This window comes from Bombina bombina, chromosome 3, assembly GCF_027579735.1.
Source record: "Bombina bombina isolate aBomBom1 chromosome 3, aBomBom1.pri, whole genome shotgun sequence".
NCBI classification, from domain to species: Eukaryota; Metazoa; Chordata; class Amphibia; order Anura; family Bombinatoridae; genus Bombina; species Bombina bombina.
The window spans coordinates 643,633,156-643,657,760 of NC_069501.1; the positions used below are offsets into that span (position 1 = coordinate 643,633,156).

General features: G+C 41.8%; 1 protein-coding gene across 2 annotated transcripts in view; it reads left to right on the plus strand.

Annotated features, from left to right (window-relative positions):
- Nucleotides 1–24,605, plus strand: part of USP32 (ubiquitin specific peptidase 32) — a 653,327-nt gene that overhangs the window by 189,475 nt on the left and 439,247 nt on the right. The window lies entirely within an intron of this gene.

Genomic DNA, 24,605 nt, shown 5'->3' on the forward strand with positions numbered 1-24,605 from the left:
AAGACACTGTGGTGAAATTTTGGTGAATTTTGAACAATTCCTTCATACTTTTTCACATTTGCAGTAATAAAGTGTGTTCAGTTTAAAATTTAAAGTGACAGTAACGGTTTTATTTTAAAACGTTTTTTGTACTTTGTTATCAAGTTTATGCCTGTTTAACATGTCTGAACTATCAGATAGACTGTGTTCTGTATGTGGGGAAGCCAAGGTTCCTTCTCATTTAAATAGATGTGATTTATGTGACACAAAATTTAGAGAAAATGATGCCCAAGATGATTCCTCAAGTGAGGGGAGTAAGCATGGTACTGCATCATCCCCTCCTTCGTCTACGCCAGTCTTGCCCACACAGGAGGCCCCTAGTACATCTAGTGCGCCAATACTCCTTACTATGCAACAATTAACGGCTGTAATGGATAATTCTATCAAAAACATTTTAGCCAAAATGCCCACTTATCAGCGAAAGCGCGACTGCTCTGTTTTAGAAAATACTGAAGAGCATGAGGACGCTGATGATATTGGTTCTGAAGTGCCCCTACACCAGTCTGAGGGGGCCAGGGAGGTTTTGTCTGAGGGAGAAATTTCAGATTCAGGGAAAATTTCTCAACAAGCTGAACCTGATGGGATTACATTCAAATTTAAATTGGAACATCTCCGCGCTCTGCTTAAGGAGGTGTTATCTACTCTGGATGATTGTGAGAATTTGGTCATTCCAGAGAAATTATGTAAGATGGACAAGTTCCTAGAGGTCCCGGGGCCCCCCGAAGCTTTTCCTATACCCAAGCGGGTGGCGGACATTGTAAACAAAGAATGGGAAAGGCCCGGCATACCTTTCGTCCCTCCCCCTATATTTAAGAAATTGTTTCCCATGGTCGACCCCAGAAAGGACTTATGGCAGACAGTCCCCAAGGTCGAGGGGGCGGTTTCTACTCTAAACAAACGCACCACTATCCCCATAGAAGATAGTTGTGCTTTCAAAGATCCTATGGATAAAAAATTAGAGGGTTTGCTTAAAAAGATGTTTGTTCAGCAAGGTTACCTTCTACAACCAATTTCATGCATTGTTCCTGTCACTACAGCAGCGTGTTTCTGGTTCGATGAACTAGAAAAGGCGCTCAATAAAGATTCTTCTTATGAGGAGATTTTGGACAGAATTCATGCTCTCAAATTGGCTAACTCTTTTACTTTAGACGCCACTTTGCAATTGGCTAGATTAGCGGCGAAAAATTCTGGGTTTGCTATTGTGGCGCGCAGAGCGCTTTGGCTAAAATCTTGGTCAGCGGATGCGTCTTCCAAGAACAAATTGCTTAACATTCCTTTCAAGGGGAAAACGCTGTTTGGCCCTGACTTGAAAGAGATTATTTCTGATATCACTGGGGGCAAGGGCCACGCCCTTCCTCAGGATAGGTCTTTCAAGGCTAAGAATAAACCAAATTTTCGTCCCTTTCGCAGAAACGGACCAGCCCCAAGTGCTACATCCTCTAAGCAAGAGGGTAATACTTCTCAAGCCAAGCCAGCCTGGAGGCCAATTCAAGGCTGGAACAAAGGTAAGCAGGCCAAGAAACCTGCCACTGCTACCAAGACAGCATGAGATGTTGGCCCCCGATCCAGGACCGGATCTGGTGGGGGGCAGACTCTCTCTCTTCGCTCAGGCTTGGGCAAGAGATGTTCTGGATCCTTGGGCGCTGGAAATAGTCTCCCAAGGTTATCTTCTGGAATTCAAGGGGCTTCCCCCAAGGGGGAGGTTCCACAGGTCTCAATTGTCTTCAGACCACATAAAAAGACAGGCATTCTTACATTGTGTAGAAGACCTGTTAAAAATGGGAGTGATTCATCCTGTTCCATTAGGAGAACAAGGGATGGGGTTCTACTCCAATCTGTTCATAGTTCCCAAAAAAGAGGGAACATTCAGACCAATCTTAGATCTCAAGATCCTAAACAAGTTTCTCAAGGTTCCATCGTTCAAAATGGAAACCATTCGAACAATTCTTCCTTCCATCCAGGAAGGTCAATTCATGACCACGGTGGATTTAAAGGATGCGTATCTACATATTCCTATCCACAAGGAACATCATCGGTTCCTAAGGTTCGCCTTTCTGGACAAGCATTACCAGTTTGTGGCACTTCCATTCGGATTAGCCACTGCTCCAAGAATTTTCACATAGGTACTGGGGTCCCTTCTAGCGGTGCTACGACCAAGGGGCATTGCAGTAGTACCTTACTTGGACGACATTCTAATTCAAGCGTCGTCCCTTCCACAAGCAAAGGCTCATACGGACATTGTCCTGGCCTTTCTCAGATCTCATGGGTGGAAAGTGAACGTAGAAAAAAGTTCTCTATCTCCGTCAACAAGAGTTCCCTTCTTGGGAACAATAATAGACTCCTTAGAAATGAGGATTTTTCTGACAGAGGCCAGAAAATCAAAACTTCTAAACTCTTGTCAAGTACTTCATTCTGTTCCTCTTCCTTCCATAGCGCAGTGCATGGAAGTAATAGGTTTGATGGTCGCGGCAATGGACATAGTTCCTTTTGCGCGAATTCATCTGAGACCATTACAACTGTGCATGCTCAGTCAGTGGAATGGGGATTATACAGACTTGTCTCCGACGATACAAGTAGATCAGAGGACCAGAGATTCACTCCGTTGGTGGCTGTCCCTGGACAACCTGTCACAAGGGATGAGCTTCCGCAGACCAGAGTGGGTCATTGTCACGACCGGCGCCAGTCTGGTGGGCTGGGGCGCGGTCTGGGGACTCCTGAAAGCTCAGGGTCTTTGGTCTCGGGAAGAATCTCTTCTCCTGATAAATATTCTGGAACTGAGAGCGATATTCAATGCTCTCAAGGCTTGGCCTCAGCTAGCAAAGGCCAAATTCATACGGTTTCAATCGGACAACATGACGACTGTTGCGTATATCAACCATCAAGGGGGAACAAGGAGTTCCCTGGCGATGGAAGAAGTGACCAAAATCATTCAATGGGCGGAGACTCACTCCTGCCACTTGTCTGCAATCCACATCCCAGGAGTGGAAAATTGGGAAGCGGATTTTCTGAGTCGTCAGACATTTCATCCGGGGGAGTGGGAACTCCATCCGGAAATCTTTGCCCAAATTACTCAGTTGTGGGGCATTCCAGACATGGATCTGATGGCCTCTCGTCAGAACTTCAAAGTTCCTTGCTACGGGTCCAGATCCAGGGATCCCAAGGCGACTCTAGTAGATGCACTAGTAGCACCTTGGACCTTCAACCTAGCTTATGTATTCCCACCGTTTCCTCTCATCCCCAGGCTGGTAGCCAGGATCAAGCAGGAGAGGGCATCGGTGATCTTGATAGCTCCTGCGTGGCCACGCAGGACTTGGTATGCAGACCTGGTGAATATGTCATCGGCTCCACCATGGAAGCTACCTTTGAGACGGGACCTTCTTGTTCAAGGTCCGTTCGAACATCCGAATCTGGTCTCACTCCAACTGACTGCTTGGAGATTGAACGCTTGATTTTATCAAAGCGAGGGTTCTCAGATTCTGTCATTGATACTCTTGTTCAGGCCAGAAAGCCTGTAACTAGAAAAATCTACCATAAAATATGGAAAAAATATATCTGTTGGTGTGAATCTAAAGGATTCCCTTGGGACAAGATAAAAATTCCTAAGATTCTATCCTTTCTTCAGGAAGGTTTGGAGAAAGGATTATCTGCAAGTTCTTTGAAGGGACAGATTTCTGCTTTGTCTGTGTTACTTCACAAAAAGCTGGCAGCTGTGCCAGATGTTCAAGCTTTTGTTCAGGCTCTGGTTAGAATCAAGCCTGTTTACAAACCTTTGACTCCTCCTTGGAGTCTCAATTTAGTTCTTTCAGTTCTTCAGGGGGTTCCGTTTGAACCCTTACATTCCGTTGATATTAAGTTATTATCTTGGAAAGTTTTGTTTTTGGTTGCAATTTCTCCTGCTAGAAGAGTTTCAGAGTTATCTGCTCTGCAGTGTTCTCCTCCTTATCTGGTGTTCCATGCAGATAAGGTGGTTTTGCGTACTAAACCTGGTTTTCTTCCGAAAGTTGTTTCTAACAAAAACATTAACCAGGAGATAGTCGTGCCTTCTTTGTGTCCGAATCCAGTTTCAAAGAAGGAACGTTTGTTGCACAATTTGGATGTAGTTCGTGCTCTAAAATTCTATTTAGATGCTACAAAGGATTTTAGACAAACATCTTCCTTGTTTGTTGTTTATTCTGGTAAAAGGAGAGGTCAAAAAGCAACTTCTACCTCTCTCTCTTTCTGGCTTAAAAGCATCATCAGATTGGCTTACGAGACTGCCGGACGGCAGCCTCCTGAAAGAATCACAGCTCATTCCACTAGGGCCGTGGCTTCCATATGGGCCTTCAAGAACGAGGCTTCTGTTGATCAGATATGTAAGGCAGCGACTTGGTCTTCACTGCACACTTTTACTAAATTTTACAAATTTGATACTTTTGCTTCTTCTGAGGCTATTTTTGGGAGAAAGGTTTTGCAAGCCGTGGTGCCTTCCATCTAGGTGACCTGATTTGCTCCCTCCCTTCATCCGTGTCCTAAAGCTTTGGTATTGGTTCCCACAAGTAAGGATGACGCCGTGGACCGGACACACCTATGTTGGAGAAAACAGAATTTATGTTTACCTGATAAATTACTTTCTCCAACGGTGTGTCCGGTCCACGGCCCGCCCTGGTTTTTTAATCAGGTCTGATAATTTATTTTCTTTAACTACAGTCACCACGGTATCATATGATTTCTCCTATGCAATATTCCTCCTTTACGTCGGTCGAATGACTGGGGAAGGCGGAGCCTAGGAGGGATCATGTGACCAGCTTTGCTGGGGTCTTTGCCATTTCCTGTTGGGGAAGAGAATATCCCACAAGTAAGGATGACGCCGTGGACCGGACACACCGTTGGAGAAAGTAATTTATCAGGTAAACATAAATTCTGTTTTCTCTGCTGCAGGCAATATAGCATGCAAAAAGAGAGCCAGCGTCAGCCAGGAGCATTTGGCCATGAAGAAATTTGTGCAATGTAATGCAAAGTTTCTGGAGAAGTGAATAACAGAATGTTATAGTGATAGTCTACCTCCTCCTAGTTTTAACTCTTTTCAAATGGTTCGTGGTTTTGTTTTGCTTAATTATACAAATGTCCAATTTTTAAGCAGCAAAACACAAACAGTTGTGTTAATGTAAAGTTTTAGTCTGAAGTAACACTCAGTTTGTGGACTTTATTTTAAAGGGATAGTAAACACCAAACATTTTCTTTTTAAAAATATAGATAACAAGTGGGCCAGTTCGCTATCAGGCTTATTTAGAGTTTGTCCCTGAGGAAATGTCTCAGAGCTCATGCTTCCGGAGACCTTCCTGGATATTAGTGACCCTGGACGCCAGCCTGTTGGGCTGGGGACTATGGACTCGGTAGGAGTCTGCTCTCCCATAACCATCTTGGAGTTGAGAGCGATCTACAATGCTCTTATGGTTTGGCCTCAGTTGTCTTTAGTTTGGTTTGTCAGGTTCTAGTTCATCAACTACTTGGGAGGAACTTGGAGTTCATTAACCATGATAGAGATGGCGTGGATTTTTCAGTGAGCTGACGCTCGCATTTGCTATCTATCTGTTATCCACTTTCGAATACTGAGTTTGTAAGACAGTGCTCTGAAGGGTCAGATTTCTGCATTATTCTTTTTGGTACACAAGTGCTCGGCGGATGTGCCAGATGTGTAATTTTTTGTCAGGCCCTGTCTATTATCAGGCCTGTGTTTAAGTCTGTTGCTCCTCCTTGGAGCCTTAACCTTATTTTAAAGTTTTGCAGCAGGTGCCGTTTGAGCAATTGCATTCCATAGATATAAGTTGTTATTTTGGAAGCTTTTTTCTTATTGTATTCTCTTCTACTCTACTCGGAGAGTCTCTGAACTCTTGACTTGCAGTGTGATTTGCCTTACCTTATCTTTCATGCTGATATGGCGGCTCTCAGTTGAGTTTTCTTCCTAAAGTGGTTTCGGATTGAAATATTAATTAGGAAATTGTTGTTCCTTTTCTTTGTCCTATTCCTTCTTATCATTAGGAATGTCTGTTGCACAACTTGGATGTTGTGTGTGCGCTAAAATTCTACTTTTAGGCGACTATGGATTTTCGCCAGTCTTCTGCCCTGTTTGTTTCTCAGGAAAGCGTTAAGGTCAGAAGGCTACTGCTACTTCTCTTCCCCTCTGGTTGAGAAGTATTATTCATTTTTGCTTAATGAGACTGCTGGTCAGCAGCATCCTGAGGGTATTACAGCTCTTCCATGAGGGCTGTTTCCTCTTCTTGGGCTTTCAAAAATGAAGCTTCTGTGAACTAGTTTTGCAAGGCTGCAACTTGGTCTTCTCTAGATACTTTTTCAAATATTAACAAATTTGATTCTTTGGCCTCTGCTGAGGTTTCCTTTGGGAGAAAGTTTCTTCAAGTGGTGGTGCCTTTTGTTTAGGTTTCTTCCTGTCTTGTCCCTCCGTAGTCATCTATGTCCTCTAGCTTGGGTATTGATTCCCAACAGTAATTGATGACGTTGCGGACTCACCATATCTTAGGAGAGAAAACAAAATTTATGCTTACCTGATAAATTTCTTTCTTTCCAGATATGGTAAATCCTTGACTCCGCCCTTTATTTTAAGACAGTTATTTTTTGCTAAAAACTAGTCACCACCATTGTGTTTTTCCTTTTTCCATTACCCTTCGGTCGAATGGCTGGGGTTTGTGGGAAGGGAAGTGATACTTGACAGCTTTGCTGTGGTGCTCTGCCTCCTCCTGCTGGCCAGGAGTGATATTCCCAACAGTAATAGATGACGTTGTGGACTCACTCACCATATCTGGAAATAAATACATTTATCAGGTAAGCATAAATTTTGTTTTTCCGTGCGTTGGGTTGCTCTCGTATTACAAGTAGAAAATAAAAAGTTTGTGCTCAAGGGTAAACCCGACGCGAGCAAAAAAGATAAAAATATTGCGACCATGATAACTTTTCCCATAGACTTTAATAGAGCGTGAAAACTGAAAAAACAAAAAACAAACATACTTGTTCACTAATCTGACCACGTATACTCAAGTGCTAAACCTGACATGAATTTAGTTTTATATATATATATATATATATATATATATATATATATATATATATATATATATATACATACACACACTAAGAACATATTCCGCTATGTGAAGAACATTTTTACACTGCATACACATTTAAATTAAATATTTTTAAATATTAAAATTGAATAAAAATTATTTTTCATGTTTTCAAGTATTTAACTGCAAAGGGCTCCAATGTTCATATCTATCTATCTATCTATCTATATGTGTGTGTGTGTGTATATATGTGTGTGTATATATATACAGTATATATATATATATATAAAATCTGTATATACTTATACCTGTATATCTATTCCTATAGATATATAGGTATAGATAGATATCTATATATTACATGAACAATATCAGATATATGTATATGTATATATATATATATATATATATATATATATATATATATATATATATATATATATATATATAATAAAAAGTATATTATTTTCTATGTGAAAAATATAGATGCGTTTTGTGCATCAGGTTTCAGGATTTATATTTAACGCATTTGGGTTAGCGCATGTTATTGAAATATTACATACTATAAAATATTCAAAAAAGTCCATAGAATATATCTATTTTTTTTACAATATGTTTAATAATAGATATTCAGGTATAGGAATATACAGATATATATTTTGTCCCATGCTTAGCTAGTGTTAGAGGTTGGAGTTTTAATCTGCATTATTTATCAGATTTTTCATGAAAAAAATGCAGTTTTGAGCTTTATTATTATTTTTCTCCAGAACTGTTTATTTCTAAAAATAGTAAATCTAATATTGAGATTGTGGCATTCTGGCTAAATCCTCAGAATAAGAAGAAGGCTTTACGTTACAGGCTTAATGAAGCTAATGCCTTTAAATATTACATAGAAGCTATTAAAGATGTTGGGAAATCTGATTAAAGAAATGTAAAACACAAATAACAGGTCTGTCCTAACATAATGTTTCATACAACTTTGCAATACATTTCTTAAAAGAATACCTTGTATCCAAATATGCTTAGAATATTGTATATAATCAGTATTTGGATGTAACAAATTATTTTTAATAGTAATATATTGCCTGCTTTGTTGCATCATACGCTGGAGCCAGAAATGGGCAAGAGGTTTCTAACTCGGTGTTCTTCAAACCACGAGTCGGGAACCATTACCTGGCTGCAATACCATTTTTACTGGTTTGCTACTTGTGTTTGTGTTGGTGTGAGCGTGCATGGGTGTTGTATGAGAGTATGTGTGGTGTGTTTGTTTGAGAGTGTGTGGTGTATGTTGTATGAGACAGGGTGTGTTGTGTTGTGTGTGTTGTATGAGAGTGTGTGTGTGTTATTACCTTTTACAACACTTTCAAGTTTGACTACAATCAGGAATAAAGTACGCACACATTTTTAGTTACTGCAAAATCTTATTGTATTTCCAATTATTTATTTATTTAATGTTAATTAAAGGGACACAAAACTCAATTTTTTGTTCATGATTTAATGATTAAGATAGCGCATGTAATTTTAAGCAACTTTCTAATTTACTCCTATTATACATTTTTTCTTCCTTCTATTGCTATCTTTATTTGAAAAAGCAGGAATATAAGCATAGGAGCTGATTGGTGCCAAATGTAGATAGCAAGAGAATGAAGACAGATTTATAATAGGAGTAAATTAGAAACTTGCTTAAAATTGCATGCTTTATCTGAATCATGAAATAAAAAATTTGGTTTTGTGTCCCTTTAACTTTTATTTTCTTTCATACAGGTGGTGAGAGTCCACAATCCATTACTCATAGGAATTACTCTTCTCTACTACTAGGAGGAGGCAAAGATTCCTAAACCCCAAGAGCTCTATAAAACCCCTCCAACCTCACACGTACCTTAGTCTTTACTTAGCCTCCGCTGGAATGAAGGTGTTAATGTGTTCTTCAGAGAAAGGGGTTTTCAGTCTATGTTAAGTCCTGGTTCCCCTCAGAATACAGTTCTTGTCAGAGGGATGTATTTGGGGTATGGTTTATAATCCGATGGTTTCACCACATGGAAAATCCTTCATAGGCCCTCTGTAATCGGTCGCAGGGACCTGTCTTCTGCCTCCCTTTATAGATCTATATTATACTCCTTTTCCATACCCTCTGCTGATATTTTTCAGTATTGGTTTGGCTGTCTGGTACTTGTTTGATAGTGAACAAGTGTCTTTGGGTAAGTATATATTGTTTTAATATATAGACACTCATCTAGCTACTTTATGGGTAATTTTCAACTTAATATTTATTTATTTAATTTTCTCCAACATTGGTGTGTCCGGTCCACGGCGTCATCCTTACTTGTGGGATATTCTCTTCCCCAACAGGAAATGGCAAAGAGTCCCAGCAAAGCTGGTCACATGATCCCTCCTAGGCTCCGCCCACCCCAGTCATTCTCTTTGCCGTTGCACAGGCAACATCTCCACGGAGATGGTTAAGAGTTTTTTGGTGTTTAAATGTAGTTTTATTCTTCTATCAAGTGTTTGTTATTTTAAAATAGTGCTGGTATGTACTATTTACTCTGAAACAGAAAAGGATGAAGATTTCTGTTTGTAAGAGGAAGATGATTTTAGCAGACAGTAACTGAAATCAATTGCTGTTTCCACACAGGACTGTTGAGATGAAGTAACTTCAGTTGGGGGAAACAGTTAGCAGTCTTTTCTGCTTAAGGTATGACTAGCCATATTTCTAACAAGACCATGTAATGCTGAAAGGCTGTCATTTCCCCTCATGGGGACCAGTAAGCCATTTTCTTAGTTAAACATAAAAGAATAAAGGGCTTCAAAAAGGGCTTAAAAACTGGTAGACATTTTTCTGGGCTAAAACAGTTGCTTTACTAGGCATATTATGCAGATTCTAACTAATTATTGGTATTATAATCTTGGGGAACGTTTAGAAAAACGGCAGGCACTGTGTTGGACACCTTTTTCAGATGGGGGCCTTTCTAGTTATAGACAGAGCCTCACTCTGGGACTGTATAGGGGTTAAATGTAAAAACGGCTCCGGTTCCGTTAATTTAAGGGTTAAAGCTCTGAAATTTGGTGTGCAATACTTTTAATGCTTTAAGACACTGTGGTGAAATTTTGGTGAATTTTGAACAATTCCTTCATACTTTTTCACATATTCAGTAATAAAGTGTTTTCAGTTTGAAATTTAAAGTGACAGGAACGGTTTTATTTTAAAACGTTTTTTGTGCTTTGTTGACAAGTTTAAGCCTGTTTAACATGTCTGTACCATCAGATAAGCTATGTTCTATATGTATGAAAGCCAATGTGTCTCCCCATTTAAATTTATGTGATAATTGTGCCATAGTGTCCAAACAAAGTAAGGACAGTATTGCAACAGATAATGATATTGCCCAAGATGATTCCTCAAATGAGGTGAGTAAACATGATACTACATCATCCCCTACTGTGTCTACACCAGTTATGCCCACACAGGAGGCCCCTAGTACATCTAGTGCGCCAATACTTATTACCATGCAACAATTAACGGCTGTAATGGATAACTCCATAGCAAATCTTTTATCCAAAATGCCTACTTATCAGAGAAAGCGCGATTGCTCTGTTTTAAACACTGAAGAGCAAGAGGACGCTGATGATAACTGTTCTGACATACCCTCACACCAATCTCAAGGGGCCATGAGGGAGGTTTTGTCTGATGGAGAAATTTCAGATTCAGGAAAAATTTCTCATCAAGCTGAACCTGATGTTGTGACATTTAAATTTAAATTAGAACATCTCCGCGCACTGCTTAAGGAGGTGTTATCTACTCTGGATGATTGTGACAATTTGGTCATTCCAGAGAAATTATGTAAGATGGACAAGTTCCTAGAGGTTCCGGTGCCCCCCGACGCTTTTCCTATACCCAAGTGGGTGGCGGACATACTAAATAAAGAGTGGGAAAGGCCCGGCATACCTTTTGTTCCCCCCCTATATTTAAGAAATTATTTCCTATAGTCGACCCCAGAAAGGACTTATGGCAGACAGTCCCCAAGGTCGAGGGGGCGGTTTCTACTCTAAACAAACGCACTACTATTCCTATCGAAGATAGTTGTGCTTTCAAAGATCCTATGGATAAGAAATTAGAGGGTTTGCTTAAAAAGATTTTTGTACAGCAAGGTTACCTTCTACAACCAATTTCATGCATTGTTCCTGTCACTACGGCAGCGTGTTTCTGGTTCGAGGAACTAGAAAAATCGCTCAGTAAAGAATCTTCGTATGAGGAGGTTATGGACAGAGTTCAAGCACTTAAATTGGCTAACTCTTTTGTTTTAGATGCCGCTTTGCAATTAGCTAGATTAGCGGCGAAAAATTCAGGGTTTGCTGTCGTGGCGCGCAGAGTGCTTTGGCTAAAGTCTTGGTCAGCGGATGTGTCTTCCAAGACAAAATTGCTTAACATTCCTTTCAAAGGTAAAACATTATTTGGACCTGATTTGAAAGAGATTATTTCAGACATCACTGGGGGAAAGGGCCACGCCCTCCCACAGGATAGGTCTTTTAAGGCTAATAATAAGCCTAATTTTCGTCCCTTTCGCAGAAACGGACCAGTCTCTAATTCTGTATCCTCTAAGCAAGAGGGTAATACTTCACAACCCAAACCAGCCTGGAAACCAATGCAAGGCTGGAACAAGGGTAAGCAGGCCAAGAAGCCTACCACTGCTACCAAAACAGCATGAAGGGATAGCCCCCGATCCGGGACCGGATCTAGTGGGGGGCAGATTTTCTCTCTTTGCTCAGGCTTGGGCAAGAGATGTTCAGGATCCTTGGGCGCTAGAAATAGTTTCTCAAGGTTATCTCCTGGAATTCAAGGAACTACCCCCAAGGGGAAGGTTCCACAGGTCTCAATTATCTTCAAACCAAATAAAGAGACAGGCATTCTTACATTGTGTAGAAGACCTGTTAAAGATGGGAGTGATACATCCAGTTCCAATAAGAGAACAAGGAATGGGATTTTATTCCAATCTGTTCATAGTTCCCAAAAAAGAGGGAACATTTAGACCAATTTTGGATCTAAAGATCCTAAACAAATTTCTCAGGGTACCATCGTTCAAAATGGAAACTATTCGAACGATCCTACCTACTATCCAGGAAAATCAATTTATGACTACCGTGGATTTAAAGGATGCGTACCTACATATTCCTATCCACAAGGAACATCATCAGTTCCTAAGGTTCGCTTTTCTGGACAAGCATTACCAGTTTGTGGCACTTCCATTTGGATTAGCCACTGCTCCAAGGATTTTCACAAAGGTACTAGGGTCCCTTCTAGCGGTTCTAAGACCAAGGGGCATTGCAGTAGTACCTTACTTGGACGACATCCTGATTCAAGCGTCGTCCCTGTCAAAAGCAAAGGCTCATACGGACATCGTCCTAGCCTTTCTCAGATCTCACGGATGGAAGGTGAACAAAGAAAAAAGTTCTCTGTCCCCGTCAACAAGAGTTCCCTTCTTGGGAACAATAATAGATTCCTTAGAAATGAGGATTTTTCTGACAGAGGTCAGAAAATCAAAACTTCTAAGCTCTTGTCAAGTACTTCATTCTGTTCCTCGTCCTTCCATAGCGCAGTGCATGGAAGTAATAGGATTGATGGTTGCAACAATGGACATAGTTCCTTTTGCACGAATTCATCTAAGACCATTACAACTGTGCATGCTCAGACAGTGGAATGGGGATTATACAGACTTGTCTCCGACGATTCAAGTAGATCACTCCTGCCACTTGTCTGCAATCCACATCCCAGGAGTGGAAAATTGGGAAGCGGATTTTCTGAGTCGTCAGACATTTCATCCGGGGGAGTGGGAACTCCATCCGGAAATCTTTGCCCAAATTACTCAGTTGTGGGGCATTCCAGACATGGATCTGATGGCCTCTCGTCAGAACTTCAAAGTTCCTTGCTACGGGTCCAGATCCAGGGATCCCAAGGCGACCCTAGTAGATGCACTAGTAGCACCTTGGACCTTCAACCTAGCTTATGTATTCCCACCGTTTCCTCTCATCCCCAGGCTGGTAGCCAGGATCAATCAGGAGAGGGCCTCGGTGATCTTGATAGCTCCTGCGTGGCCACGCAGGACTTGGTATGCAGACCTGGTCAATATGTCATCGGCTCCACCATGGAAGCTACTTTTGAGACAGGACCTTCTTGTTCAGGGTCCATTCGAACATCCAAATCTGGTTTCCCTCCAACTGACGGCTTGGAGATTGAACGCTTGATTTTATCAAAGCGTGGGTTTTCAGATTCTGTAATAGATACTCTGATTCAGGCTAGAAAGCCTGTAACTAGTAAAATTTACCATAAAATATGGAAAAAATATATCTGTTGGTGTGAATCTAAAGGATTCCCATGGAACAAGATAAAAATTCCTAAGATTCTATCCTTTCTACAAGAATGTTTGGAGAAAGGATTATCTGCAAGTTCTCTGAAGGGACAGATCTCTGCTTTATCTGTTTTACTTCACAAAAGACTGGCAGCTGTGCCAGATGTTCAAGCATTTGTTCAGGCTCTGGTTAGGATCAAGCCTGTTTACAGACCTTTGACTCCTCCCTGGAGTCTAAATCTAGTTCTTTCAGTTCTTCAAGGGGTTCCGTTTGAACCCTTACATTCCGTAGATATTAAGTTATTATCTTGGAAAGTTTTGTTTTTGGTTGCAATTTCTTCTGCTAGAAGAGTTTCAGAGTTATTTGCTCTGCAGTGTTCTCCGCCCTATCTGGTGTTCCATGCAGATAAGGTGGTTTTGCGTACTAAGCCTGGTTTTCTTCCGAAAGTTGTTTCCAACAAAAATATTAACCAGGAGATAGTTGTACCTTCTTTGTGTCCGAATCCAGTTTCAAAGAAGGAACGTTTGTTACACAATTTGGACGTAGTCCGTGCTCTAAAATTCTATTTAGAGGCTACTAAAGATTTCAGACAAACATCTTCCTTGTTTGTTGTTTATTCTGGTAAAAGGAGAGGTCAAAAAGCGACTTCTACCTCTCTTTCCTTTTGGCTTAAAAGCATTATCCGATTGGCTTATGAGACTGCCGGACGGCAGCCTCCTGAAAGAATCACAGCTCACTCCACTAGGGCTGTGGCTTCCACATGGGCCTTCAAGAACGAGGCTTCTGTTGACCAGATATGTAAGGCAGCGACTTGGTCTTCACTGCACACTTTTGCCAAATTTTACAAATTTGATACTTTTGCTTCTTCGGAGGCTATTTTTGTGAGAAAGGTTTTGCAAGCCGTGGTGCCTTCCATTTAGGTGACCTGATTTGCTCCCTCCCTTCATCCGTGTCCTAAAGCTTTGGTATTGGTTCCCACAAGTAAGGATGACGCCGTGGACCGGACACACCAATGTTGGAGAAAACAGAATTTATGCTTACCTGATAAATTACTTTCTCCAACGGTGTGTCCGGTCCACGGCCCGCCCTGGTTTTTTAATCAGGTCTGATGAATTATTTTCTCTAACTACAGTCACCACGGTATCATATGGTTTCTCCTATATATATTTTCTCCTGTCCGTCGGTCGAATGACTGGGGTGGGCGGAGCCTAGGAGGGATCATGTGACCAGCTTTGCTGGGACTCTTTGCCATTTCCTGTTGGGGAAGAGAATATCCCACAAGTAAGGATGACGCCGTGGACCGGACACACCGTTGGAGAAAGTAATTTATCAGGTAAGCATAAATTCTGTTATATATGGCCCTGGGACAGATCCTTCACTATTCCTCTTGCTTTGTGCACAGTGTTTCTCTTTGGTGCGCTTAGTTTCTCTTGTTAAGTGTATCCAGTCCACGGATCATCCATTACTTGTGGGATATTCTCCTTCCCAACAGGAAGTTGCAAGAGGATCACCCACAGCAGAGCTGCTATATAGCTCCTCCCCTCACTGCCATATCCAGTCATTCTCTTGCAACTCTCAACAAAGATGGACGTAGTAAGAGGAGAGTGGTGTATTATAGTTAGTTTTTTAACTTCAATCAAAAGTTTGTTATTTTTAAATGGTACCGGAGTGTACTGTTTCATCTCAGGCAGCATTAGAAGAAGAATCTGCCTGTGATTTCTATGATCTTAGCAGAAGTAACTAAGATCCATTGCTGTTCTCACATATTCTGAGGAGTGAGGTAACTTCAGAGAGGGAATGGCGTGCAGGTTTTCCTGCAATAAGGTATGTGCAGTTAATATTTTTCTAGGGATGGAATTTGCTAGAAAATGCTGCTGATACCGGATTAATGTAAGTAAAGCCTTAAATGCAGTGATAGCGACTGGTATCAGGCTTATTAATAGAGATACATACTCTTATAAAAGTGTAATATAAAACGTTTGCTGGCATGTTTAATCGTTTTTATATATGTTTGGTGACAAAACTTATTGGGGCCTAGTTTTTTTCCACATGGCTGGTTTGATTTTTGTCTAGAAACAGTTCCTGAGGCTTTCCACTGTTGCAATATGAGTGGGAAGGGCCTATTTTAGTGCTTTTCTGTGCAGCTAAAAATACTGACAGAGACATTCAGCTTCTTCCTGCATGATCCAGGACATCTCTGAAGGGCTCAAAAGGCTTCAAAGTCGTGTTTGAGGAGGGTAACAATCACAGTAGACTGTGGCAGTTGTTGTGACTGTGTTTAAAAAATGTTTTTGTCATTTATTATTCTGTTTTTTGTTATTAAGGGGTTAATCATCCATTTGCAAGTGGGTGCAATGCTCTGCTGAGTTGTTACATACACTGTAAAAATTTTGTTAGTGTAACTGCCTTTTTTCACTGTTATTTCAAATTTTGTCAAAATGTGTTTCTCTTAAAGGCACAGTAACGTTTTTTATATTGCTTGTTAACTTGCTTTAAAGTGATTTCCAAGCTTGCTAGTCTCATTGCTAGTCTGTACAAACATGTCTGAAACAGAGGATACTTGTTCATTATGTTTAAAAGCCATGGTGGAGCCCCATAGGAGAATGTGTACTAAATGTATTGATTTCACCTTAAACAGTAAAGATCAGTCTTTATCTATAAAAGAATTGTCACCAGAGGGGTCTGTCAAGGGGGAAGTTATGCCGACTAACTCTCCCCATGTGTCGGACCCTTCGCCTCCCGCTCAAGGGACGCACGCTAATATGGCGCCAAGTACATCAGGGACGCCCATAGCGATTACTTTGCAGGACATGGCTGCAGTCATGAATAATACCCTGTCAGAGGTATTATCCAGATTGCCTGAATTGAGAGGCAAGCGCGATAGCTCTGGGGTTAGACGAGATACAGAGCGCGTAGATGCTGTAAGAGCCATGTCTGATACTGCGTCACAATATGCAGAACCTGAGGACGGAGAGCTTCAGTCTGTGGGTGACGTCTCTGAATCGGGGAGACCTGATTCAGAGATTTCTAATTTTAAATTTAAGCTTGAGAACCTCCGTGTATTGCTTGGGGAGGTATTAGCTGCTCTGAATGACTGTGACACAATTGCAGTGCCAGAGAAATTGTGTAGGCTGGATAAATACTATGCAGTGCCGGTGAGTACTGATGTTTTTCCAATACCTAAAAGGCTTACAGAAATTATTAGTAAGGAGTGGGATTGGCCCGGTGTGCCCTTTGCCCCACCTCCTATATTTAGAAAAATGTTTCCAATAGATGCCACTACACGGGACTTATGGCAGACTGTCCCTAAGGTGGAGGGAGCAGTTTCTACTTTAGCAAAGCGTACCACTATCCCGGTTGATGACAGTTGTGCTTTTTCAGATCCAATGGATAAAAAAATTAGAGGGTTACCTTAAGAAAATGTTTATTCAACAAGGTTTTATTTTACAGCCCCTTGCATGCATTGCGCCTGTCACTGCTGCGGCGGCATTCTGGTTTGAGGCCCTGGAAGAGGCCATCCATACAGCTCCATTGACTGAAATTGTTGACAAGCTTAGAACTCTTAAGCTAGCTAACTCATTTGTTTCTGATGCCATTGTTCATTTGACTAAACTTACGGCTAAGGATTCCGGATTCGCCATCCAGGCGCGTAGGGCGCTATGGCTCAAATCCTGGTCAGCTGATGTGACTTCAAAGTCTAAATTACTCAACATTCCTTTCAAGGGGCAGACCTTATTCGGGCCTGGTTTGAAAGAAATTATTGCTGACATTACTGTAGGTAAGGGTCATACCCTTCCTCAGGACAGGGCCAAATCAAAGGCCAAACAGTCTTATTTTCGTGCCTTTCGAAATTTCAAGGCAGGTGCAGCATCAACTTCCTCTGCTTCAAAACAAGAGGGAACTTTTGCTCAATCCAAGCAGGCCTGGAAACCTAACCAGTCCTGGAACAAGGGCAAGCAGGCCAGAAAGCCTGCTGCTGCCTCTAAGACAGCATGAAGGAGCGGCCCCCTATCCGACAACGGATCTAGTAGGGGGCAGACTCTCTCTCTTTGCCCAGGCGTGGGCAAGAGATGTTCAGGATCCCTGGGCGTTGGAGATCATATCTCAGGGATATCTTCTGGACTTCAAAGCTTCTTCTCCACAAGGGAGATTTCACCTTTCAAGATTATCTGCAAACCAGATAAAGAAAGAGGCATTCCTAAGCTGCGTACAAGATCTCCTTGTAATGGGAGTGATCCATCCAGTTCCGCGGACGGAACAAGGACAAGGGTTTTATTCAAATCTGTTTGTGGTTCCCAAAAAAGAGGGAACCTTCAGACCAATTTTGGATTTAAAGATCCTAAACAAATTCCTCAGAGTTCCGTCATTCAAGATGGAAACTATTCGAACCATTTTACCCATGATCCAAGAGGGTCAGTACATGACCACAGTGGACTTAAAGGATGCCTACCTTCACATTCCGATTCACAAGAATCATCATCAGTTCCTGAGGTTTGCCTTTCTAGACAGGCATTACCAATTTGTAGCATTTCCATTCGGGTTGGCTACAGCCCCAAGAATTTTTACAAAGGTTCTGGGCTCACTTCTGGCGGTCCTAAGACCGCGAGGCATAGCGGTGGCTCCTTACCTGGACGATATCCTGATACAGGTGTCAAGCTTTCAAAATGCCAAATCTCATACAGAGATAGTTCTGGCATTCCTGAGGTCGCATGGGTGGAAAGTGAACGAAGAAAAGAGTTCTCTATCTCCTCTCACGAGGGTTTCCTTCCTAGGGACTCTAATAGATTCTGTAGAAATGAAAATTTACCTGACGGAGTCCAGGTTATCAAAACTTCTAAATGCTTGCCGTGTTCTTCACTCCATTCCGCGCCCCACGGTGGCTCAGTGCATGGAAGTAATCAGCTTAATGGTAACGGCGATGGACATAGTGCCATTTGCGCACCTGCATCTCAGACCGCTGCAATTATGCTTCCTTGTTACGGATCCAGGTCCAGGGACCCAGAAGCGGCACTGATAGATGCTCTAGCAGCGCCTTGGTTCTTCAACCTGGCTTATGTGTTTCCACCGTTTCCTCTGCTCCCTCGTCTGATTGCCAAAATCAAACAGGAAAGAGCATCGGTGATATTGATAGCGCCTGCGTGGCCACGCAGGACCTGGTATGCAGACCTAGTGGACATGTCATCCTTTCCACCATGGACTCTGCCTCTGAGACAAGACCTTCTAATACAAGGTCCTTTCAATCATCCGAATCTACTTTCTCTGAGACTGACTGCATGGAGATTGAACGCTTGATCCTATCAAAGTGTGGCTTCTCAGAGTCAGTAATTGATACCTTAATACAGGCACGAAAGCCTGTCACCAGGAAAATTTACCACAAGATATGGCGTAAATATCTTCATTGGTGTGAATCCAAGAATTACTCATGGAGTAGGGTTAGGATTCCTAGGATATTGTCCTTCCTCCAAGAGGGTTTGGACAAAGGATTATCAGCTAGTTTTTTAAAGGGACAGATTTCTGCTCTGTCTATTCTTTTACACAAGCGTCTGGCAGAAGTTCCAGACGTTAAGGCATTTTGTCAGGCTTTAGTTAGAATTAAGCCTGTGTTTAAACCTGTTGCTCCTCCATGGAGCTTAAACTTGGTTCTTAAAGTTCTTCAAGGGGTTCCGTTTTAACCCCTTCATTCTATTGATATCAAACTTCTTTCATGGAAAGTTCTTTTTCTGATGGCTATTTCCTCGGCTCGAAGAGTCTCGGAGTTATCTGCCTTACATTGTGATTCTCCTGATCTGATCTTTCATTCAGATAAAGTTGTTCTGCGTACAAAACCTGGGTTTTTACCTAAGGTGGTTTCTAACAAGAATATCAATCAAGAGATTGTTGTTCCATCATTATGTCCTAATCCTTCTTCAAAGAAGGAACGTCTTTTGCATAATCTAGACGTAGTCTGTACCTTGAAGTTTTACTTACAGGCTACTAAAGATTTTCGCCAAACATCTAACCTGTTTGTTGTTTACTCTGGACAGAGGAGAGGTCAGAAGGCCTCGGCAACCTCTCTTTGTTTTTGGCTTCGGAGTATAATCCGTTTAGCCTATGAGACTGCTGGACAGCAGCCTCCTGAAAGGATTACAGCTCATTCTACTAGAGCTGTGGCTTCCACCTGGGCCTTTAAAAATGAGGCCTCTGTTGAACAGATTTGCAAGGCTGCAACTTGGTCTTCCCTTCATACTTTTTCCAAATTTTACAAATTTGATACTTTTGCTTCTTCGGAGGCTGTTTTTGGGAGAAAGGTTCTACAGGCAGTGGTTCCTTCCGTTTAAGTTCCTGCCTTGTCCCTCCCATCATCCGTGTACTTTAGCTTTGGTATTGGTATCCCACACATGAAAAAACATAATTTATGCTTACCTGATAAATTTATTTCTCTTGTAGTGTATCCAGTCCACGGCCCGCCCTGTCCTTTTCAGGCAGGTCTAAATTTTAATTAAACTACAGTCACCACTGCACCCTATGGTTTCTCCTTTCTCGGCTTGTTTCGGTCGAATGACTGGATATGGCAGTGAGGGGAGGAGCTATATAGCAGCTCTGCTGTGGGTGATCCTCTTGCAACTTCCTGTTGGGAAGGAGAATATCCCACAAGTAATGGATGATCCGTGGACTGGATACACTACAAGAGAAATAAATTTATCAGGTAAGCATAAATTATGTTTTTTCGTGTGTTGGCCTGTTTTCTCGCTTGGGAGCTGCAGAGAACTAATGAACAAATCAGAAGTGCTAGTTGTGGGACTTTACGTATGTTTTTAACCCTTTTGCGGTGGTTAAATATATAGATTTGCAGAGTCAAATGAGAGCATGCCATTTCTTTCACTATAGTGGCCCTTTAAATGATGTAACTTTGAGGGGTTTCCCATATTTAGTCTATGTTTTGAAAAAGAACACACCAAAGTAACAGTAACATGACGTAATAAAATTTTTTTTAGAGCTTATTAATTATTTTGTGTTAAAACTAAAATTGATTAAAATAAAAAAGTAAAGTCATTTTAGGCACAGCCCATTTTCTTTTTTTTTCCCCCATCAGTCTTAAAACTCTCACCTGTGACTTCAGAATACTTCCACACACTCTTGTGTACTTTCTTAATATTGTACTGTGGTTCAGTACAATAATTGCAATATTTAATTGTGTGTAGTAAAACAACTTTGCAGTATACTTTCATTATTTATTTTTACTCCCTTTTCCTGTAAAAGTAATTCTGAATATTGGGGGATATCTCTGGTATGTCTCCCTGCTTGTGTCTCCTGGCTCCTGTTAAAACGTCCCTTTAATTCCTGCTAAATATCTCTGGTATGCATTTATTCTGACTCCATTTTCTCTACCTGTAATCATCTCATATAACTAATGCATCCGGCCACCCCCCTCTACTTTGCAAGTGTTTAACTCCTGGCTAGCTAGACTGCTTGTAACAGCTGCCTAGAATCAGTTCATTACTCTCACTGCTACATACAGCAGGCCTAAGGCTCATTTGAGCCGTGGCTCTCTGATTCTAAGTGGCTCTGTTACAAGTGGCTCTGTTACAAGTGGCTCTGTTACAAGTGGCTCTGTTACAAGTGGCTCTGTTACAAGTGGCTCTGTTACAAGTGGCTCTGTAGAAATCTGCACACTGTAGACCCTCACCAACTCTCTAACCTTATTCAAATATGCCTTCCCCACACTTCCACAATATCCTGCCCTGACCTTGCCATAACCCACTATAACAATACTCTCTCCTCTGCACTTGACACTCTTGCTCCGCCCCAACTTTGCAAAGCCCCACGTCCTCCACTCCCGCCCTGGCACTCCAAGCAAACATGCCACCGACAAAAATGCTCCCGCACTGCTGAATGTGCCTGGAGGAAATCACGCTCTGAACCTAATTTCATGCACTGTAAGTTCATCCTTACTCTTATACCTCTGCCCTTCACTTAGCTAAGCAAACCTACTTATCTACTCTTATATCCACTCACTCCTCAAACCCTTAAAGACTCTTCTCCATTTTAAACTCTCTTCTCTACCCACCTGCACCACCCCCCTCATCTGCGTTCAGTGCTCAAAACCTGGCTGACTACTTTTTCAATATAACACTTACCATCCGAAGAAACATCCCAACACAAGCCTGCAATCTCCCAACTTCGCTCCCAGTCACCCCCTCTGCTGCTCTCTGCACCCTCCTCCCAACCACTGAGAGTGAAGTAGCTTCCTTATTCCTCACACCTCACTACCTGCCCACTTGACCCTATTCCTTCACATCTAATACCTTCTCTGTCTCCCACCCTCACTCTGGCTCTTACCCACATATTCAACCTATCCCTTTCTACCGGCTGATTCCCTGCCTCATGCAAACATGCAAAGGTCACCCCCATCCTCAGAAAACCCTCCCTTGACCCTTAACTCTCCTGAAAACTACCGCCCCATATCACTGCTCCCATTAGATTAAAAAATCCTTGAAAAACTAGTTTTCGAACGCCTAACCCACTTCCTGTCCTCCAACTCACTGCTCAACCCCCTGCAATCTGGTGTTCGTCCCCAACACTCAACTGAGACTGCCCTCACCAAGGTTACTAACGATCTCCTTTCTGCTAAAAACAAAGGCTACTACTCTATACTCTTACTTGACCTCTCTGCTGCCTTTGACACTGTTGACCATCCCCTTCTCCTACAGACTCTCAGCTCTCTTGTGCTCTTTGATACTGCCCTCTCCTGGATTCAGTCTTATCTCTCTAACAAATCCTTCTCAGTCTCTTTTACTGGTGACTCCTCCTCTCCATTTCCTCTGTTTGTTGGAGTACCTCAAGGCTCTGTCCTGGGTCCTCTACTCTTCTCTATTTACACTTCTTCACTGGGTAAACTTATCAACAGCTATGGCTTCAACTACCACCTCTATGCTGATGATACCCAGATCTACCTTTCCACCCCTACACTCTCTCCTTCTGTCAATTCTCACATCAGCGACTACTTATCTGGCATTTCCTCCTGGATGGCCTCTCGCCACCTAAAAATAAACATGTCAGAGACCGAACTACTTCTAATCCCCCCTGTAAACTCTACTACAGTTTCTAATTTTTCCATCACTGTTGGCGGCACCACTATCTCCCCATCACCCCAAGTCTGCTGCCTCGGACTCAAATCTGTCCTTCATTCCCCACATCCAACTGCTCTCTTCATCCTTCCGCAACCACCTATGCAATATCTCCAAAATTTGTCCGTTGTGTGATGAAATTACTAAACTGCTAATCCACTACCTGGTAATTTCTTGACTTGACTACTGTAATTACTTGCTAACTGGCCTCCCTCTCTCCTGCCTCTCTCCCCTTCAATTTATCCTAAATGCATCTGCCAGGCTAATCCACCTCTCTCGATGCTCTGTTTCTGCTGCACCTCTCCGTGATTCCCTTCACTGGCTCCCCATTCACAGCAGAATTAAATTCAGAATTCTCACCCTGACCTACAAAGCCCACATAAATGCTGCCCCACCCTACCTGTCCTCACTCATCAACAAAAATACTCCAGCCCGCCCCCTAAGATCGAACAATGACCTGCACCTTGCGTCCTCTACCATCACCTCCTCTCATGCTAGACTACAGGACTTCTCTCGTGCGTCAACAACCCTCTTGAACGCACTTCCTTGAGCCGTCAGACTCTCCCCTAACCTCTCCTCCTTTAAACGTTCCCTAAAGGTCTTTTTGTTCAGGGAAGCCTATCACCCGACTCATTAACAAATGAACTTCACTAACCTAACAGTTGCCCTCATCTATCTCCCCACTAATAACATTCTCACCTTTGCAGTCCCCACCTCCTGTTTCCCATCCTCCTACCCATCTAGATTGTAAGTTCCCACGGGAATAGGGCCCTCAATCCCCCCTGTATTTGTCTGTAAAATGATGTATTTTATATGTTGTACTTTTATCCTTGTACCCATGGGCAGCGCTGTGGAATCTGTTGGTGCTTTATAAATAAAGAATTATAATAAAAATAAAAAATAAATAATAATTTCCAATTCAACTGAGTTTTAATAAAGTAAAAGGTGCCACCATGTTGGACCTAGTTCAATGTTTATGTGGAGGCTGTATTAAAATGAGTTTAAAGTGTCATAAAATAGGTTTAGTTACTCACCTAGCATGATAGATACTTGTGTGGAAAGTCTCTGTGCATAAATTTAAAAAACAAAAACAGGAATCAATGGCAGTATTTTTAAATATTAGTCAAAGTTTGCTGAAATCACTAACTTTTTAGTAGTTTTTCTCATGTTCCCATCCACTCCCTCTCATCAATATTTTATCCTGTGGTTTATGATATTGGGTGTTACTACTTGTGCATATAGCCTGCTAGCTCATGAACAAAATGCTCCCCATTGGTCTTAAAGGTGCAATAAACACTTAATACCCAACAGTATTACTTTAGAGACCATCCTGAAGTCATTTGATGACTATCACTCTACTTTAAAAGTCATTTGCACATCATCAGACATCATCAGGCTTGTAAAGTCATCAGCTTAGGTAAAAAAAATATCTTTGTGATCACTTCATAATGATTAGCAGATTACCTTACTGATTACTTCACACGCATGAACAGCCAGTGAATGCCTCTAGATTCAACTAATTTAAATATTTCGGCCTGTGGGCATACTACAGGATGGCTTCTAATAACTAGTATGGAGTCATCAATTACTTCAGAATGACTCCAGTAAGATCATCCTTTTTGACAAGGGAGTATATTATTGAGGTTATTTTCCACCTCCCTCTAGTCATGGGTGCCACCATATTTTCAGTTCATGTTGTTTTATGTTCCTTTAAACCTTGATAAAAAAACATTACTTTAACTGTACCAAATTGTACAATAATAAAAAGTCCAAAAGTCAAATAACATGCCAGGAATCAAAACCAGAACTGGTAGTCAGACGAGCTGAGCCAGGAGCCAAAGCGAATAGTCAGGTGAGCCGGAATCAGGAACAAGGAAAACAGCAGAGTCGGGAACAAGCCAGGAACCAGGAAGGATGTCAGGCAGCCATTTAGTACACAGGAACTCTCACAAACAGGTCTCAGACAACGCAAAGGCAAAGCATACTGAACAGAGGCCCTTTAAATAATAAGTGATGACATCACAATTCTGAGACTGCACCCTGTCTCACATGGAAGATGCAC